General features: G+C 42.6%; 1 protein-coding gene across 1 annotated transcript in view; it reads left to right on the top strand.

Annotated features, from left to right (window-relative positions):
• The first annotated feature begins 3,140 nt into the window (after positions 1-3,140).
• LOC135104504 (uncharacterized) overlaps positions 3,141-20,700 on the top strand; it is a 142,206-nt gene continuing 124,646 nt past the window's right edge. The window contains exon 1 of the mRNA XM_064012069.1: positions 3,141-3,436. The gene's annotated coding sequence lies outside the window, so the exon portion shown is untranslated. The remainder of the gene's footprint in view (positions 3,437-20,700) is intronic.

Below are 20,700 nucleotides of genomic sequence, written 5' to 3'. Positions count from 1 at the left end.
CAATTTCTTCCCTGTTCAAAGATTGGATGTGGCTGTAGAACAAGTAAAAATGTGTCAGACTGACTGGTAATTAGGGAAAGGTGTATTTCTTTTCAGTTTTATCATGGGAGTAACTAAAAACAATCGGTGATCGTCCTTTAAGTCATATTTTTCCGTCAGCTATCGAGTCATTATTCTTTCCCTGTCAGTTTTCGACGATTCACTCGACAATATTAACGTTCTTTCAAAGCATCTTAATATTCCTCTCAGATCTTATGTCAGTAACTAAAACCAATCGATGATCATTCCCTAGGGCTGTGTTTCCTCTCAAAGCAGCAATATTTGGGTAGTTTCATCTCAGTCAGCAGTGCTCACCGTAACAAAATATTCCTTGTCTGGTTTGCTTATTTTCTCTGTTTAAAATTTCCTCAGTGTTGGTCGGGCGGTCGGTGACTGTCCTCATGCCCTTTTAGCTTGTCCTTCCCTGCATGCCTTAGTTCCTCGCCGTTGTTCCCATCCACCCACACACACCCACACACACACACACACGCACACAAACAAACAAACAAGCTCGAAAATACAGATATACATTTATCCCGTATTGGCTTATTCTTCAATTTTGTTACACTTTTTTCTTCTACGCATCAGAGAGTGTTTTGCCAGAGTCGCCAGTGCCTCTAACCCTCTTCCAACACAGACACACAGACACGGAAACACATATATATACTTTTCTCTCGTTGGTTTTATTCTTTTAATATTATTGCTCTTTATTTTTTTTTCTTCCATGCGTTAAAGACTTTCTACACCTCATTCCCCCTTCAACACACAAAAGCACACAAACACGGAAACACCATGTTGTCTTTCGCATAGGTTTCATTCTTTTGATTCTATTGCTCTTGTTTTTCTGAGCTTCAAAGTGCTGGATTGCGTCTCCACCCCCAGAAAGATGGATACAAAAGGGTTTCAATACAGTTATCCTACATTTTTGTATAATCCATTTGGCCTTTTTTTTCTTCAGGAACTGGCACTTCAGTGGGTTTTTTTTTTTTTTCCTTTTTTGCTGCCCCTCTTACATAAAAAAAAAAAAAAATCAGGTGGGGCTATTTTGTTCCTGAGGTGTGGTGATAGTCGTGTCTTCAAACTGTTCAGGTGATGGGAAGATGCAAAAAAAAAAAAAGAAACAGGCATCGATTCTCACAGATTAACGCTCTTGTTTATGTATTTATTCATGTATTGATTTATGAGTTTATTCCCTTATCAATTTTCCAACTTTCATTTTATTTATTGGATAGAAGCCATGGATCGAAGGTGTTTGCATATCTATCTATTTATTGTGTCTATAAATTTGTCTTACTATTTGTATGTATGGGGGGGGGACCGGCCTAGGAAGCCCGCTCATAATGGCGTTCCCAAGAAAAGAGACAAGTTGAAGAACCGAAAAGTTTATCTATTCATATTATCTTTCTCTTAAGTATACATGTATCTGCTTATTCTTATCTTCTGTCTCTCAACCCTCTTTGTCCCTTTAAGCTGAAGATCCGAAGGGTCAGTTTATTATTAATTCATATTACCTTTATCTTAGGTATACATGTTTCTGTTTACTCTTATCTTCAGTTCCTCAGCTCTTTCTGTTCCCGTAATCCTTTCACTGCTATGCTCGTCTTCAGGTGACATTCGGAGCAGTATAGGAGTATTATTAGCATGGCCATACGAAGAACAGAAAGAATAGGAGGTTCATTTTCTATTTTCTATGTTATAAAACAAATTAATATACTCTAGTACAAAAACATGTGTCTGAAAATGCTAAGGGAATATGGGGAAAAAAATGACTAGTACTGAAAGGGTTAACAAGAGTTGACCTGGATCTTTACCCCATCATCCCACCTCACTAATTAACTCTTAAACTCCTTGCCTGATGCCCCAGCTTGCTAGTGAAAGAGAAACCCCCATACTATATTCACTCTCTAACCACTTCCTACACCCTTCGCTAATGCAAGAGTTAAAAACCAGCATCTTAACTCTTTCAGTCTCTCATAAATTCCTGAACTCTCTGCCTGATTTCGTTTTTATGACTTGGGCGATTTTAAGAGAAGCGTATCAATACATCTCACGAACTAAATTGGCTGACCCGATTGGAACCCTGCTTCTACAAAAGTTTTTAGGGAGGAGCGGCAGTTAGGGAGGCATTTTCCTAGTTTTTGTAGCCCCTCGAGCAGCCTCCTTTAGACGTTGAAAAAAATTGATGGGTGGATAAAGTGGAGGTGAAGACTGTTTGTTGCCTTGAAGTGGACAGTTTGGTGGCTTTTAAGGTGAAAAGTTTAGGAGAGAGAGGGAGAAGGGTGGGGGTGGAAGAAAAAAGGAAGGAAGGAAGGAAGGAAGGAAGGAAGGGAGAGAGGGATGGAGGTAGGGAGGTAGGGAGGATGGAGGAGAGAGGGAGGTTGAGGGAGGAAGGAGAGATGAAAGAAGAATGGAAGGAGGAAAGGAATATAGGAACGAGAAGGAAAGAACGAGGGAAGGAAAAGAGCAAGGAATGGAAATTGGAAGAGAGAGGAAGGAGGGAAGGAGGGAAAAAGAGGGGAAGGAAGAGGCGAAAAAGAAGAAAGAAAGGAAGAAAAAAAGAATTAAATTATTTTATGAGAAGATTTAGATAATTTATGGACACCACCATTACCACCAGCACCACCACCACCACCACCACCACCACCAACAACAACAACAACAACAACAACAACAACAACATCGAAAAAGTTATACCTGCTTCGCCTTGATTACCTAAAAAAAAAAAAATAATGAACCGAATTGAACCTATTTGTATTTGTGTGTGTGTGTGTGTGTGCGTATGCAGACCACCTCCACCACCACCATCACCGCCATCACCTTCCCACTATAACATCAATCTTGTCGGCTTAAGGAAAACAATCTCTTGGTCATTATACGTATTCAAACTTTGTATCTTGTTTGGAAAGAGAGAGAGAGAGAGAGAGAGAGAGAGAGAGAGAGAGAGAGAGAGAGAGAGAGAGAGAGAGAGAGAGAGAGAGAGAGAGAGGAGGTAGGTTGGGGTGGGGAGGAGGCAACGAAATAAAAAGATTTAATGGAGGATCGGGCCTGGAAAGGATTTGTAAGAGAGAGAGAGAGAGAGAGAGAGAGAGAGAGAGAGAGAGAGAGAGAGAGAGAGGGAGAGGGAGAGAGAGAGCACGTGCCGGGTCAGTCGTCGCGTGGCTGTCGCGAGAGTGGGTTGTGTCGCCGCCCGGTGCCTGCAGAAGGTGTACTGCCGCGCCTCCTCTGCCGCTCCCGCCCCTGCCGCCGCCACGCCTGCAGGGCCACTCCCGAGTCCGCCACGCCTCGCCCACAGGTGCTGCCACACCCTAGAAGCCCTCCTTGTCTCTCCCCTCCCACCTACAGGCTGCCCCGCTCCTGTCTCTTCTCCTGTCGGCGCCCCGTCTACCCCGACGCCCCCGTATGTGTTCGTGTAGTTGCGTGTGTACTTTGTGTTTAATTTGCCTGTGGTGTTTGTGTGCGTGCGTGTGTGCGTCTTTGTGTTTCCTGTGTGTGGTGGCCATGATGCTGTGTGCACTTTTGTGTGTAAGTATTGGTTGTTGTTGTACATGTCTCGTGATTTATTTTGTGTACGTGTGTGATGCTGTGTGTGTGTGTGTGTGTGTGTGTGTGTGTGTGTGTGTGTGTGTGTGTGTGTGTGTTCGTGTGTGTGTTTATCTACGAGGTTCCTGGTACTCTGATGCTGTGTACATATAAAATCGTGCACATGATAGGAACGTACACGTGTGGTCATCCAGGGCAGTGTGTGTGTGTGTGTGTGTTTTGCTGTGATTCCCGCAGATTAAACAGGGAATGTCGCCTCCTTTGATAACTGATTGCTGTTTTCCTCTCCCTCTCCCTCTCCCTCTCCCTCCCTGATATTTCCTTATCTCTGCTGTCTATCTCTGCTGCGGCGGCGCCCCTATTGGTGCTGGCTACACGTGTTTACTGCACAGAGAGAGAGAGAGAGAGAGAGAGAGAGAGTAATATTCGTATGCATCTGATTCGCCAGTGAGTGAAATTGTCTTTAGTCCGTCTAGTCACTGGCGCGGCATCCTCGTCCTGCCGTTTTCCTCGTCGTGATAGTCCTTTTTTCATAATTTCCTTCGTTTTCCTCCTATTTGATGTTGTCTGAGTCCAAATTACCATTCTCGTCCACGTCGTTGTCCTTGTGTCGGTGATTGTCCTCCTCGTCTTCTTCATTGTTTTCCTTGTTTTCCTCTAATTTTTCCTCGTCTTCTTCATAGTTATCTTTCTCGTTGTCCTCGTTTTAGTCCTCCTCACCACCCTCATCCTTGTCACCTTAAGTCCTACCTGCTATTCTCAGCCTCATCCTTGCCCTCGCCATGGCCACTGCCCTCGTCATCCTCTTCATCCCACTTCATCGTTCACTCCGTCACCTCACCGCCGGTCTCCCTTCACGTCCCTCCTTTCCTTCACTTTGCTCAATGTTTACTCTCGTGATGCGCGAGTCGTGGGTTGTAGCCTGGACTGTGTTGACAACCTTCTCAGTATTTGTGTTATTGAACGCTTGTCTGCCTCCTCCTCCTCCTCCTCCTACTCCTACCGCCGCCCTCTGAACTTCCTGCTGCTCTTCCGCCTGCTGGATCTGCTGGGCGTGTGTCTGTACTGTGCCTGCTTCCCTGCTTGCCTGCTTGCCTGCCTTGGTTTTGTTAATTTGTGTATTGTTTGTATAGCTGCGCCTCTGTCATTTCTTGGATTAGCGGTCAAGTTAGGTCGATAAAGGCAGTTGATGGGGGATTAATACACACACACACACACAGTCGTCTCTCTCTCTCTCTCTCTCTCTCTCTCTCTCTCTCTGGCTGCCTTGACGTGCGCCGTTCCGGAAAATAAAAGAAAATGCTGGGAAGGTGTTCTCTGGTCCTTCAAAAACTCGCAGTAGTGGAGGAGGAGGAGGAGGAGGAGGAGGAGGTGGAGGAGGAGGAGGAGGAGAAGGAGGAGGGAGCAAGTAGGTCCCCTTTATTTCGAACGTCTCATTCGTCATCATCGTCCTCCTCTCTCCCTTCCTTCTCTCCCTCCCTCTTCTCCCTCTTCCCTCCTTCCCTCCACCCCCTCCTCCTTACCTCCCGCATCCCTCCTCCTGCTTCTCTTTCCCTCGCTTATCCCTCTGTCCCTCCTTTCCCCTCCTTCCTGGTACTTCCCTCCTTCCTTCCCTCTCCCTCTCCCTCCTCTCTCCCTCTCCCTCTCCCTCTCCCTCCGTGTCTCGTGTCGCGTGGAATAGCGTGTGTCAGACAGCGAGATTTAGTGGTGAAGAGGAGCACGGCTTTGAGAGAGAGAGAGAGAGAGAGAGAGAGAGAGAGAGAGAGAGAGAGAGAGAGAGAGAGAGAGAGAGAGAGAGACCATTGGCCGCAGAAAGAATGATGGGTGAGGTAAAGGAGGAAAGGGCAAGTAGGAAGAGGAGGGCAATTGAGAGGTGAGTGAGAGGAGGAGGAGGAAGAGGAAAAATGAGAGGAAGACAGAGCACTTGAGTTGAGAGGAGGAGGAGGAGGAGGAGGAGGAGAGAAAGGAAGCGTTAAGTAGGAAGTGGAAATAGAGGGAGGGAGAAGATGATGTTGAAAAGGAGGAGGAGGAGGAGGAAGAGGAAAGAGATGAAGAGAAAAAAGTAAGAGCAATAATTTAATAGAGAGGAGAGGAAGAAAAAAAAGGCAGAAAAGAGGGAGAGAAAAATGGAAGAAGGAGAAGGAGACGGAAAGAAAACATGAGGAAATCGGAGTAAGGGAAAGATGGAGAAGAATAGAATGAGGAAAAAATAAGGAAGAGAACAGAGAGAGAGAGAGAGAGAGAGAGAGAGAGAGAGAGAGAGAGAGAGAGAAAACTAGGAGAGAAATATCACACAAAGACATGAGAGTAAGAGTTTACTGCAAGAGGAAAATGGAGAGTGGGAGAGGAAGAGGTAATGAGTGGATGGAGGTGGAGGAGGAGGAGGAGGAGGAGGAGGAGGAAAGGGAAAGAGGAAGGGAAATATATATACGAGTATTACACATGACGCATAATCTTGACTTACTGTTCTGTTCCCTAGAGAGAGAGAGAGAGAGAGAGAGAGAGAGAGAGAGAGAGAGAGAGAAGGAAGCCACAATTAATTAGCCACAAATCCCTGCCTCACCTGTATGCCACTAATTAAGGCGGAAAAGGTGTCACTTGCACCGCCATGACCTTTCCAAAGAGAGAGAGAGAGAGAGAGAGAGAGAGAGAGAGAGTGTCCGCCCTACACACACACACACACACACACACACACACACACAGTACGTACGTGAAATAAGCCTAATCCGGTCTGCTTGCCGTAGTCTCTTGTTCTCCTCCTGGTCTTCCGCTGTCACCTTTTCGCTCACTGGTACTCTTGTCGCCCAGGTAAATACACGTGCCTGGGTTCGAGTCCATCTGCACAAGCCAGCATCATGTAAACTTCGTCTTTTATTTATTCTCTCTCTCTCTCTCTCTCTCTCTCTCTCTCTCTCTCTCTCTCTCTCTCTCTCTCTCTCTCTCTCTCTCTCTCTCTGTCTTTTTTTTTTGTCTCCGTTCCTCAAATAAGAGAGTTGTGTGTTTGTTTGTTAGTGTGTGTGGTATTAAGAGTAACTTTGAGGCTCGTTCTCTCTCTCTCTCTCTCTCTCTCTCTCTCTCTCTCTCTCTCTCTCTCTCTCTCTCTCTCTCTCTCTCTCTCTCTCTCTCTCTCTGCTTAGGTGCTCCAGAGTAATTTATGACAATTTCCTTTTTTCTTCCCTCCTTCCTCCTTTCCAACATTTCTTCCCCCATTTCTTACCATCTTCATCTCTCCCTCTCTCCCCTCTTTCCTTCTTTCTATCTTTCCTTATTAACTTCCTTCCATCCTTTTTGCCATCCTTCCTTCCTTCCTTCATTCCTAACTAACTCACCTACTTCGCTTCTCCCTATCCCCCCTCTCTCTCTCTCTCTCTCTCTCTCTCTCTCTCTCTCTCTCTCTCTCTCTCTCTCTCTCTCTCTCTCTCTCTCTCTCTCTCTCTCTCTCTCAAACGGACTGACACCGCTGTTCATTTCGTGAAGTTTTTCTTGGGCGTTTCGAGAGAAGTTTTCCTTCACGTCCGCGTCGGTGTGTCAGCAAGTTTGTCCGGAGACTCCCGCGCCGCTCAGGCTTCCTTCACATTAACGTCCTTTGTCGCCAAGGTGAATCCAAGGACGCGACCCATGCTAACGTGGCCACGTGTATGAAAGAGAGACGGAATGAAGGTAAAGAAATGGGAAACTAGAGCAGCGATTAGTAAAAAATTGGGTTTAGTAAGAAGTCTAGGAAAAGGGAATGTATAAGAGGGATTGGAATTAAGGTAAAAGAAATGAGAGAGAGAGAGAGAGAGAGAGAGAGAGAGAGAGAGAGAGAGAGAGAGAGAGAGAGAGAGAGAGAGAGAGAGAGAGAGAGAGAGAAGGGATTAGGTTGAAAAGATTAGGAAACAGACGGAATGGAGATGAAAATAACGTGGCCAAACACAGAAATGAAAGGCGGAATAAAAACAAAGAACTAAGAAAGAGGAAAAGGAAAAAAATATGTAGAGAGGGAAAATGCACAGTTATGTTAAGAAAACTTGAAAATACTAGGAAAAAGGGAATGATTATGAAAAAAACACAAGTTAAGGCAATGGAGGTAAAAAAAAATAACGTGTCGCTGCGTAGAAAAGAAGAATGAAAGCAAAAAAAAAGAGGGATAAAATTGGATGATTAGTGAAAATATACTGAGCTAGAATGAAAAAAAAAAGAAAATCAAGAAACTTAGAAAGAATGAAAAGTAAAATCAACGTAGCCACATGTAGGAAAAAGAGGCGGAATAAAGGGAAAAAAGATGAGGAGAAGGGTAACGATAAATAGAAAATAGAATTATGGTTAAAAAGAAATAGAAAAGTGGAATTAAGAGTTTATTTAGAAAGTGAGTAGCAATAATGGGGAGGAGGGGGAGGGTTGAAGAGGTGGGATAGTGAGAATAGGGGAAGGAAAGTTTTCTGAGCAGTTTGGGTTGCTGTTCTGAAAGTTATGAAGTAGGTATACAAAAATAGTCTTAATGTTACAATATGGCGCCTTCATCCTAACAGTAATTTGATATCAGGGGGGGGGAAAAGAAATGAGGAGCAGGCAACGATTAGTTAGAAAATATAAGATTACGAATAGAAAGCTAGGGAAAGGGGAATAATAATGATAATAATAATAACCATTTGTATAAAAGAGAGACGAAATGAAGGCAAAGAAATGAGGAAAGAAATAAAAAGAAAAGATTAGAGAGAAATACAGAGTTAGAGTGAAAAAAAGAAAATAATGAGAGGGAGAATAATCAGGAAAAATAGAAGTAACGTCGGCAGTGCAGGTAAAAATAAATTGGTCACATGTATAAAAGAGAGCCGGAATTAAAGTAAAGAAATGAGATGAAAAAAAAAAAGGAAAAATGTTAGCGAAAAATACAGTCAGAGGAAGGAAAAAAAACAGAGAAAGGGAAATTATTACGGCCACATATACAAGAGAGATGGAATGAAAGCAAAAAAGAAAAGAAAGATAGAGAGAAAAAAGGGAAACATTAGTGAAAAATTCGGAGTTAAGATAGGAAAGCTATTAAAACGGGAACGATGATAAAAAAAAAAAATGGAAGGAAAAATGGAAGATGAAAATAACGTGGCCACATGTATAGAACTGAGACGAAATGAAGGCAAAGAAATAAGACAGAATAAAAGGAAATAATCAGTGAAAAAAAATTGCAAAGTTAAGTTTGGAGAAATTATGAAAATGAGGAATGACCAGGAACGACGGAAGGAGTGTAAGCGAAAAAAAAATTTTGAGGAAAATACGAGACTGAGATGAAAATTAACAAAAGAAACGATTAGAAAAGAGAGAAAATTGATGTGAAAGAAAAAAAATCAGGGAATAAGAAGGTAGAGATTAGTGAAGGATGCGAAATTAAGATAAAAGTTAGGAAAGGGAACGAGGAGAGCAAATGAAGGTGAAGGAGAAAGGAGGAAAGCAGAACGATTAGGAAAGAGAGGAAATGAAGTGAAAGCTTAGAGAGAAAACGGAGTGAGAGGGAATTGAGAACGGAAACGAGAAAAAAAAGAATAGATAGTAATAGAAAAATAAAAAAAAAAGGAAAGAGATAAGAAAAGGAAGCGGACGCAGAATTAAGATAAAGAAAGTAAGAAGTCCAAAAAGAGATGGATATAGATAAAACAAAGGAATATAAAGAGAGAGAAAACGGACGATAAATGGCAGGAAATTAAGATGAAAAAAAAGAGACGGAAATAAAGCAACAAATGGGAAAATCATAGTTGATACATAAGAGGAAATTAAGATAAAAGAAAGAAAAAGCTTGTCAATGCGTAGTTTTCCCTAACCAACAATCTAGAAACAGAGATGTGCAACTCGAAATAATGTATAAAAGAAAAAAAAGGAAGAAAAAATAACACTTGATAAATGAAAAGGAATTAAAATAGAAAAAAGAGAGAAAAGTTACTTAGGGGTTCTCCAAAAACAAACAATCTAGAAAAGTAAAATGTATCAACGAAATAAGTAAAAAAAAAAAAAAAAGAAAAAGAAAGAAAAAGAAAAAGAGGAACAACTGATAAGTGAGAAGAAATTATAATGAAAAAGAGAGAAAAAATTACTTAGTTTACCAGTTTTTCATAACCAACGATCTAGAAAGAGAGATGAACAGAGGGAGCTGAAGTAAAAAAAAAAAAAACAGAATAGCTGATAAATGAGAGAAAAAAAAAATGAAAAAAAATAGAGAAAGTTACTTAGTTAGCAGTTTCCCCATAACCAACGATCTAGAAAGAGAAATGTACAGGTTTATTCCAGTCACTAAAATGGCGGTCTATATAGTTTTGCTGTTCCATTTGACTCGCGTTCGGTTTGAAGGGAGCGCTTGAGGGGGAATAGTGACGCTCCCATTTTTTAAGGGGATGGTTGAAGGGTGGTTGTGACTTCATTCGTTCGTTCGTTCGTTCATTTATTTATTTATTTATTCATCCATTTATTCATTCATTTTATTTTTACCTTTGGGTTCTTTTATTTACCAAAACATTTATTTATTCATTCGTTTTTTTTTCCCTTTTTTTTCTTTCTTTCTTTCAGTCTGTCCATACGTTCGTCGTTCTATCTATCTATATATCTCCCTTCCTTCTTTCCTTCCTTCCTTTCCGTCTGTCTGTCTGTCTGTCTGTCTGTCTGTCTGTCTGTCCGCATGTCTGTCTCTGTCCGTCCGTCTGTCTGTCTTTATCTATCTACCTATATATCTATCTATCTACCTACCTACCTACCTGTCTATCTATCTATCTACCTATCTATCTATCTATCTATCTATCTATCTGTCTATCCATTAATCTGTCTATCGGTCTATCTTTCCACCTTTCTTTGCCCTCAGCTTTTCCTACTTTCATGTCAGGTCGCTAAACATGTCTGGCCTCCTTCACTCACTTCTGTTGACATCAGCACACCCTCTCCTCTAAGCTCTTTTCCCTCGTATCTTGATTTATACACTCGATCCATCTCTTCACGGCTCTTCCTCTTTGCCTGCGCTCTTGTACCTCTCCATTCGTCGTTCCTCTTTGTCACATCTTTCTTTCTCATACCATGTCCTTACCACTTCAGACTCTTTGTCTCGTGCTCGTATTTCAGTTTTGACAATAATTCCCCTGTAGGTTTTAATTGTCGAAATGTACAATTGAAGAGAAGTAGAAGAAAAAAGATGGGTTCTGCACTTTTTTAATTGTCAAAATATACAGTTTGAAAAAAAAATGAAGAGAAAAAGACGAGGCAGGCCAAAAGGAGAGATGGAAGGATTGCATTGGAGATTATTTGAGAGAGAGAGAGAGAGAGAGAGAGAGAGAGAGAGAGAGAGAGAGAGAGAGAGAGAGAGAGAGAGAGAGAGAGAGAGAGAGAGAGATGACTGAGTGGAGAGGAGGCAGAAGACAGAGGCTTTTGGAAGACTAATGAAGAACAGCAGCCATATATGATCAAGGAAGAGGCTGCAGAAAAAAAAAAAATATGCAGATACACTAAATATATACAAAATATACTAAAATAAAAATGAGAAAGGTGATTAAGATGATAAAAAAAAAAGCGTTTAGTAAAGATGGCCAGTTTAAGTATACTTTTTCCTTGTTATGTCAAAAATAGGCTGCTCATGGAATGCAGAAAACTGTAAAAGAGAAATAAAAAAAAAATGAAAATCCGTCTAATTTCCGCTCCCTAGAAAGTGAATAGAAAAGGGGCACCAATTGGATTAGTACTGGTGCTGGAACATTGCTGCATAAGATGGCGGGGAGAGGTTGGCATGATAGGAGTGGATGCAGCGCTAGGCAGGAAAGGTGAGCTGCTTTACCTGTCTGTGCCGTGACTCTCTCTCAGGAACGCTTTACCGGTGCGAGAGAGGAGAACAGGATGGTGCATGTAGGCGAACGTTTCGTGGTGGGAGAGAAAGCAAGACAGAATAATGTAAAGAAACGTTTGTGAGGTAAAGGAGGAAAAATGGAGGCAGGATGATGACAGAAAACGTTTATGAGGTAAAATATGAGATGGAAGGAGACAGATGATGCACGTAGGCAAACGTTTCATGAGGTAACGTGAGATGAGAAAGGAGGACAGGATGATGGAGGGCAACGTTTGTGAGATGAAGCAAGAGAGAACAGGAGAGAGGATGGTGCTGGAAATCGTTTGTCAGGTGAAGTAAGAGAGAAAGGGAGAGAGAATTGTGCTGGTAAACGTTTATGAGGCTAGGTAGGAAAGGAAGCAAGACAGTATGGTGCTACTAAACGTTTGTGAGATGAGGTGGGAGAGGAAAAAGATAGGATGATGAAAGGAAACGTTTGTAAAGTAAAAGATGAGAGGCAGGATGATGAAAAGAAACGACTGTGAGATAAAGAATGAGGAGGATGGGAGACAGGGTGATGCAGGGAAGCGTTTACGAAGTAACGTGGTAGAGGAAGAGAAACAAGATGAACCTGTGAAACGCTTGTGAGGTAAACCGGGAGAGGAAAAAAAAAAACAAGATGAAGTTGGGAAGGAAGACAGGATGATGAAAAGAAACGTTTAGAATGTTTTGTTGAATGTAATTTTGTGTGTAGCTAGAAATAATATATAGTGAAAGTTAGGCCAGGAACAGTGAAGCACGAGGCAAGTGGAGAGGGAGAAAGAAAAAACATTTCTCAACTTTAAAAAGAAAAAACCGTGAGCAGCTTTTCTCGTAAATTTTAGAAAAATAAATAAGGTAAAACATAAAAAACTATACAAATATTATATATATAACACTGTAAGATACTCCACAGTAAGATTGTGGATAAAAATGTTAGTCGTGGAATGAGTAGAGAGAAAAATAACGTCCTTCAAAGTTAAGAACGAGCAGTCAACAACGTTTTTATTTTCTGGATTTCATTCTAAAAAACGAGGAGAAATAAAAAAGAAAAAAACTGACAAAGCAACTTGTAGTAGCAATACAATACAACAAATTCAAAAGAATAAAGAAAAAACTGAAGAGGAACATTTGCAGTGGAGCCAGAGAAAGAGAGAGAGAGAGAGAGAGAGAGAGAGAGAGAGAGAGAGAGAGAGAGAGAGAGAGAGAGAGAGAGAGAGAGAGAGAGAGAGAGAGAGAGAGAGATAAATAAATGGATAAACACTCATTTGACGTCATTGTTCGATAGAGAGAGAGAGAGAGAGAGAGAGAGAGAGAGAGAGAGAGAGAGAGAGAGAGAGAGAGAGAGAGAGAGAGAGAGAGAGAGAGAGAGAGAGAGAGAGAGAGAGAGAGAGAGAGAGAGAAATAAATGGATAAACACTCATTTGACGTCATTGTTTGATATTATGTTGAATTTTTATGCATAAGGAAAGCGGATTAAGGACAAAAGGAAGCTCGGGAAAAGAAGAACACGACACAAACAAGAGCAAGGGCAAAAATAAGAGCAAGCAATGAAAAAAAAAAAAGCCCGGTTATCGCCTCATCAAAAAAAAAAAAAAAGATAAATAAATAGATAAATAAAGGAACTCCCAAACGAGGTAACAATTCAGGTTTGGCGGCACCTTGATCAGAAACTCCTCTCTCTCAAACAAGTCCAAGTCACAGGAAGATGGAAAGACAGATTTAAACTTACTATCAAACTCTGCAAACCACGAAGAACAAGGACATTCCGCAAGAAAGAGAAAGACACCACTAAACATTCACGAGAGGGAGAAAGAGAGACAAACCAAGCGAACACTCGGCCTTTTAAAGTTTAAAATACTCCTCTCTCAAACAAGGTCAAGTCGTAGGAAGATAGAAACCTCAGGAAAAGCAACAACTGTATCTCTGAAGTGGAAGATACGAAGAAACATTCACCAGAGACAGATAGAGAGAACATCCAGCCTTTTGAAGTTGAACTCACACTTCCCCCATACTTCCCCGCAAACCCCGAGAGAGGAAGTGCTGCCGCCGGAGAAGAGAGGAAGTCATATGATGCACACAAATGGTGGCAGCGGTGGGAGGTGCGTTTAGCGGGGCGGGGCGGAGCGTGAGAAGGTCGGTTGGCGAGACGCTTGTGTATGTTGGGCAGGTACACGTTGTCCTGCCTTGACGCCGGAAAGACTTATCTCGGTGCCGACTTTGGTGCGAGAGACACGCGTCGCATTTATTCTGAGCCCGCTGAAGTGAGGGAGAGAGAGAGAGAAGTGGTGTGGAGAAGAGGAGGATAAAGGAGAAGAAGGAATAGGAGAAAGCGTGTCAAGAGGAGCGGGTAAAGAAATAGGAAATTGCAAGAAAAGGAAAAGGAGGTGGTAAAGAGATGGAAAAGGAAAAATGGAGTGTGTAAAGAGGAAGGGAAACAAAAATGTAGGAAAAGGAACTAGGAAAGAGGAGTAGTAGGAGGAATAGGAGAAAAAGAGAGTATGAAGAGAATAGGAGATAGGAAAAAGAAGGAATAGGAGGAGGATTAGGAGAAAGGGAAAGTGTGCAAAGAGGAGAAGAAAAGGAGATAGGGAAAGAAGAAAAGAAGGAAGTGAGAGAAGAAGGAGAAGAAATGAAAAGCCATAAAGAAAGAAAAAGAAAGGAGATGGCAAAGAGGGGAAAGGAACAGGAAGACGAGGAGAAGGAGGAGGAGGAGGAGGAGGAGGAGAAAAGAAGAATGCTGTAAAAGAGAAGAAAGAGGAAAGAGGATGGGAAAGAAGGAAGAGGAATAAGAAAAGATGGAAAGGGGAGAAGAGAAGAAATGTCTGCAGAGAAGAGGAAGAGCAGACATGGGATGGAAGAAGGAATGAAAGGTAAAGAGAATTAGAGGGAGGAGAAAGAGATAAATGAAAAAAAAATCCGGCATAGAGAAGGAAAGGAAATCGGAGATCGTGAGGAAATGAGAAGGGAAGGAAAAAATACCCTGAAAAAGAGGAAAAGGAAGAAAAACAAGCAAGGAGGAGAGAGGGGAGAAAGAGGAAGGGACAGAAGTAAAAATATCGTGAAAAAGAGTAAGAGGAAGAAAGGAAGCAAACAAGAAGGAAAAAGAGGAAGAAAAGAGGAAGAAGAAGACGAAAAATCCCTGAAAAAGAGGAAAGGAAAGAAGGAAAGCAGGCAAGAAGGAAAGAGGGAAGGAAGAAAGAGGAAGGGAAAAAAACTGAAAAGAGGAAAAGGAAGAAAGGAAGCAAGCAAGAAGGAGGGAGGGAAAGGGAGGAAGGAAAGAGGCCTAATCAGTGAGCCTGGGAGGATGTCAACAATTTTCCAACTTGAGGCGGAGGCAAGAACCTGTTTCGCAAGTTGTGAAGGGCGTCGCCTGCAGCACCTCCGGGTTTTGCTCCTCCTCCAGGGTCGGGGCGGGTCGGGACGAGAGGCTGGGGACGGAGGCGTGAGGGGAAAGACTAATTGTAACACTTTGGAACCGAGGTGGAGGGAGGACGGTACTGGAGGAGGCAGGTGAGGGGGACAGTTTGGGGGATAAGATAGGTACGTGAGAGAGAGAGAGAGAGAGAGAGAGAGAGAGAGAGAGAGAGAGAGAGAGAGAGAGAGAGAGAGAGAGAGAGAGAGAGAGAGAGAGAGAGAGAGAAAATTTAATTGTACGGATTTGAATGACTAGCTAACACAACAGCTGATTTAAGCCTCTTGTTGCTACAGTTTATAATACGTGAATGATCTGGAGAGAGAGAGAGAGAGAGAGAGAGAGAGAGAGAGAGAGAGAGAGAGAGAGAGAGAGAGAGAGAGAGAGAGAGAGAGAGAGAGAGAGAGAGAATAAACACGTCCCCCTTGCATCTATCCATCTATATAGCGATACCTCAACACCATCACCCTTCATGCTAACATCCACAAGTCTCCCACACCTGAGCACCCGCACCGCGCCGCGCCTCGCCTCACTTCGCCTCTCCCAGCCCGCCTCGCCTCGCCTGGGACGTGCTAATGCAATATTCCGGACCAGGCGAACAGACTCACTCGTCGGGCGCTGAGGAGCCGCCCCTCGCTGGGGACCAAAGCCTTGCAATCAAGGCGGGATCGTGGTATTCAATTGCCTGCTCTCCTACGGACTCACTCTCCCTCTTCCCCACCCACCACCAGATTCATCACTCCATCCGCCCATCTACCGACTCACTCTTCCTCTTCCCCGCCCGCCTGCCCGCCCAGTACTGCCAACGGAGAATAATTAGCAGGTACGCGCCGCCCGTGAGTCTCTTCCCCGCCAGACAGACAGACAGAGTCCAGGATAATGTGATTGTACAAAGTAAAGGACGAAGTGTTTTATGGAGGGAAGCGTAGGGAGCCAGTGTTGGATTTCTCTTGTGGTGGTTGAACAGGGGAGGAAGTAGTAGTTGTGTTTGTGGTTGTGGTGGTGGTGAAAGCACGAGTAGTAATAGTGGGTGTTGTTACCATAGTAGTAGTGGTAGTAGTAGTAGTAGTAGTAGTAGTAGTAGTAGTAGTAGTAGTGATAAAAGTGCGAGTAGGTATTAATAGTAGTAGTAGTAGTAGTAGTAGTAGTAGTAGTAGTAGTAGTAGTAAGAGTAGTAGTAGTAGTAGTAGTAGTAGTAGTAGTAGTAGTAGTAGTAGTAGTAGTAGTAGTAGTAGTAGTAGCAGCAGCAGCAGCAGCAGCAGCAATAGCAGCAACAACAGGAAGTAGTAACGATATAGCAGTAAGATTAATATTCAGTAATGGGTAAGAGTAACAGTAATAATGAAACTATTAATCACCACTAAGGAGACTCAAGTATTTCATCTACACATATTACAGTTCTTTCCCTTCATTCCTTTCTGCCCCTCGTTCTCCACCCGTAACTATCCCTTTGCTACACACTTCTATCCCCTACCCCTCTCTTCCCATTAACCCCCCCCACTATATCCCTCTGCCACACACTTCCCATCACCCACCACCCCCCACTTTCTATGCCGCCCACTGTCAGGCGTAAGATAAGCAAAGACATAACACAGCAACACATTACCAATAGCAAATACGTAATCACCAAATGGCCAAACTAGGAAGAATATTATATTATAGTATTTGCTCTTGTCGGCAGGTGGCGTGACTTGTGGATCAGATGTAATATATAGTCCTTAGTGTCTTGCCGCGTTGCTCAATGAAGGTGTCCAGTTCGGCTCTATATTCCTCGACTTAAGCCTGTGCTGTGGTGTTTGACTAAGAAGCGGGGTGAGGCTCAGATACAATAGTGGTGGTGGTGGAAGCGGTCATACATTTGGCAATACCTTGGTTTAGTATTTCAGTGTCATCAAATATTTGCTAGCGAGTGCTGGGTGAGGCTGAGATACGAAGTGATGGTGGTGGCTGTTATACTCTTGGCAATACCGAGGTTTCCTATATCAATGAGATCAAATACTTGGGGACGAGTGCAATTACGGGTCGTGTATTGTTAGAAGCTGCAATAATACCGACCTGACGACCCGCCATCCTTCTCCGCCCCCAGACACTCATTACTCACAGCCAGACAAATTATTCTTGTCAGGAGGAATTTTCCGTCTGCTGGTTATTTAGCGGCTGACGAGAAAACTTGACTGGATTCTCGTAAGTAATAATATTGTAACGCTTTGAACTCTCTCTCTCTCTCTCTCTCTCTCTCTCTCTCTCTCTCTCTCTCTCTCTCTCTCTCTCTCTCTCTCTCTCTCTCTCTCTCTCTCTCTCTCTCTCTCTTTTCCTGGGCATTAATGTGGAAAGGATTTGAAAGTCATTCAATAGGAATATAACACACACACACACACACAAGAAACTACCAGAAACATCGCTTCATTCTTCATCCACCAGCACTATCCTTCTTCATTCCTCCTCCTCCTCCACTTACTCCTTCCCTCCCTCCCTCTTCCTCCTCCTCGAGCCTTCTCTTCTTGCTTCTTCCAATAGTCGATCAAAGATTCACCTGTGCAATTAGTGAATATCGTTTTTCTCATCAGTTCTTTATAAAACGATAGTATCATGGGATGTGCGCGCGCGTGAGAGAGAGAGAGAGAGAGAGAGAGAGAGAGAGAGAGAGAGAGAGAGAGAGAGAGACCCACACACATACACACACGCACACACGGTCAACAAACTCAGTGCGGTGACTCAATGCTGCCATTACTTACCAGACCAATAGATACTGCTGTACTAGATCAAGGCCAAGGGTCCTCAGCGCGGTTTCAAAGAGAACGGCGGTGGGTTTCAGTGCTTCAGTGGCAGTGATTTAGTGTTTCATTGCTCCCGTGGTCTGCCGCTGAGTGGTTACCTGCTCTACACACACACACACACACACACACTGACCAGTCCTTCGCTCCGTCCCTCGTTTAACTTATCAGCATATTACCTTATTTTTTTATTCGCCCTCAGAAATACGAGTCCCATTTGTGTTTAAGATTGTTGAAACTGAAGGAGATTATGTGTCACAGAGAGGGAACGGTTGTGCATGTTTGATTTATTTATCTATTTATTTATTTATTGTAGGAAGGATGTTAAAGTGAGTGGTGGGGCGATTAGTTGCGTAATAGTATATTGTATAATGTATAATTGAGTGACTTGTTGGAGAAAAGTGCTGATTAAATTTTATAACCAAGAGAAGTCAAAACTGTCAAACTCTCTCTCTCTCTCTCTCTCTCTCTCTCTCTCTCTCTCTCTCTCTCTCTCTCTCCTCCCCAACAGAAGTCAACAGTCAAATATATAAACAGTCAGGACAGTAAAGCGATGATGACTGTTTATCATATTCCGTAAACACGAATATGTTATGCAAGTGTTCCAGCGCGAATGCAAACACTTTGATGCAGCAGCAAGTCATTCGTTCACATCAAACACTCCCCTCGTGTGCTGAGTTTGGATGTATTTGCAAACCGAACAGCGAATGTGAATATGCCATGATGGGAATTTGGCAGCATAACACGGCATAAACACACACACACACACACACACACACACACACACACACACACACACACACACATTACCATCTTCTCTTCTTCATTTCGCTGCGTGATTTTCTCGTCGAACAGAAGCCACAGAAGAGTCAGGGTACATTAATAGTAAGGCATCACCGTCAGGGCCAGGGACTTTTCTCATCATCTATAGAATTACCTCCTGCACGTGTCATTTGCCTAATCTCTCCTATCGCAACATGACCTAACATAACCTAGCGTAACCTAACCTAACCTCTCCTATCTTAACTTTAACATAACATAACAGAACTATGCTGCTCTTCTGGGAGATACAGTCACACATATGTAGTATTTATAGATTTTTCCTCCTACACGTCTCATTCTGCTAACCTAACAACCTAACCTAACCTAACCTGTCCTAACCTAACCTAACCTGACCTGTCCTAACCTAACTTAACCTAACTTAACCTAAACAAAACCTAAAATAACATTACGTAACATAACATAATTTTGCAGGTCATGAACATAAAGACACACACAGTTCACATACACAACAAAGTCACATCCATAAAGACCTGCATAGACACACTGACACGAGATTTTTATGTAATATTATTTATTAATTTATTCATTTTATTCCATTTCATTTTATTTTTTACTCTTCATTCCTCCCGTCGTCAGGTACTTTAACACACACACACACACACACACACACACACACACACACACACACACACACACACACACGAGAGCAATATGCATATCCAAAATTAAAATGGATTCAAAACATAAAATCATATTTACGATTTCAAGCGCTAAACATTTTCGCTTAACTGCAACTGACACACACACACACACACACACACACACACACACACACACACACACACACACACACACACACACACACACACACACACACACACACACACACAGGTAAAAGAAATTCAACTCCTAATGGTCATAATATAAAAATAAGACAAAATTACTGAAATGTACAGCATAAGCCTTCAGCAAGTTCCGTCCACTACACTACCAGCCTCTCGCAGCCTCACTCAGAACCATCGCTCAGTGAATTATTTTTCCCCCTCCAGTCCAACTTTCTTTACCTGGAGCTCAGCGGGTAATGAGTAAGCCACGTTACCTGTATTCACTGCTCGCTTTAGCCTCGTATTCAGACAGGAGTAAAAATAACCTCTTCGCGGAAGTAAGAAGTAGGTGGCTGGGTGAGCGGGGTGGTCGGGTGGTTTGGGTTGGAGAGTAGGTAGGCATGTAGCTGTAGGTACCTGCGGGGGGTGTTGGGTTGTGAGAGGAAGGTGGTGGTGGTTGTTGTTGTTGTTGTTGTTGTTGTTCGTGGTGGTGGTGATGGTGGTGGTGGTTTTGCTGCTGCCATTGTCTTTGTTGTTGAATTTATTTATTTGTTTGTTTATGCATCTGCCTCCATTTATTTATGTATTCATTTATGCATTTATTCATTCATTCTTTTATTTATTCATTATTTGTTTATGTTCTTCGACTGCAACATCGGTAGACATATCCACTGCCACTCTGTTTTTATTTAGAGACTTGGATGGTCGTCTCCTTTTGCTTTCTGGAGCCTTAGATGGCCAATCCCCTTCCGTGGAGGCGCAAACAGGAATTTCTTTTGAGACCCTACAGCAAAGACTCAGTTGGTCAGTCGCATTCCATAGCGGCACAGTCAGGAATTTTTATTTTAGACTGACACTTTACAGCAGAGATTCAGTTAGTCCTTTCTCTTAATGATACAGGCAGGTGACACACTATCACACACTGGCAGAGGCTCAGCTATTCAGTCAGGAGAGTTCTTTAGAGTGACACTAGCAGAAACTCATGTCGCTCTCGAGAACTCCCCAATGGAATCTCCGTCTAAGAAAGGCTTGGTAGGAAAGATGCATGTATTCCTCGACCAGTGTAGCTTGAGAACTGGCCTGCTTTTGGAAGGATTCGAACCCATGTCACTGATGATGATAAAAATAGTAGTAGTGGCAGTGGTGGTGGTGGTGATAGTGATGGTGAGTCAGTATTGGATATTTTCTTGTTATTTCACTCCAGTGTTTAGAGAAAATTACTGATTCGTGTGATTTTTTTTTTCTGTTTTTTCCTTAATATTTCATCGTAAAACACCGAGAGATTCCCCTCCTCGCTTGATCAACTAACTGCTCAGGCTATAAACATTTTACGCACACACTGGCCTCAACTTAATACATAATAACACGGTGAAATTTTAGCCCTTTGTATTAAAGTAGGGTAATTTTTTCCCAACGTATATTACCTCAATTTTGAAGGAAGCATGTGGATTTTTTTTTTTTCTCTCTCTCTCTTTTTAGGTGGCGTCACTTCTCTTGTTTATCTATAACCTTATT

This window comes from Scylla paramamosain, chromosome 1 (genome assembly GCF_035594125.1).
Source record: "Scylla paramamosain isolate STU-SP2022 chromosome 1, ASM3559412v1, whole genome shotgun sequence".
Lineage (NCBI taxonomy): Eukaryota > Metazoa > Arthropoda > Malacostraca > Decapoda > Portunidae > Scylla > Scylla paramamosain.
This window is presented reverse-complemented; position numbering and strand designations above follow the sequence as displayed.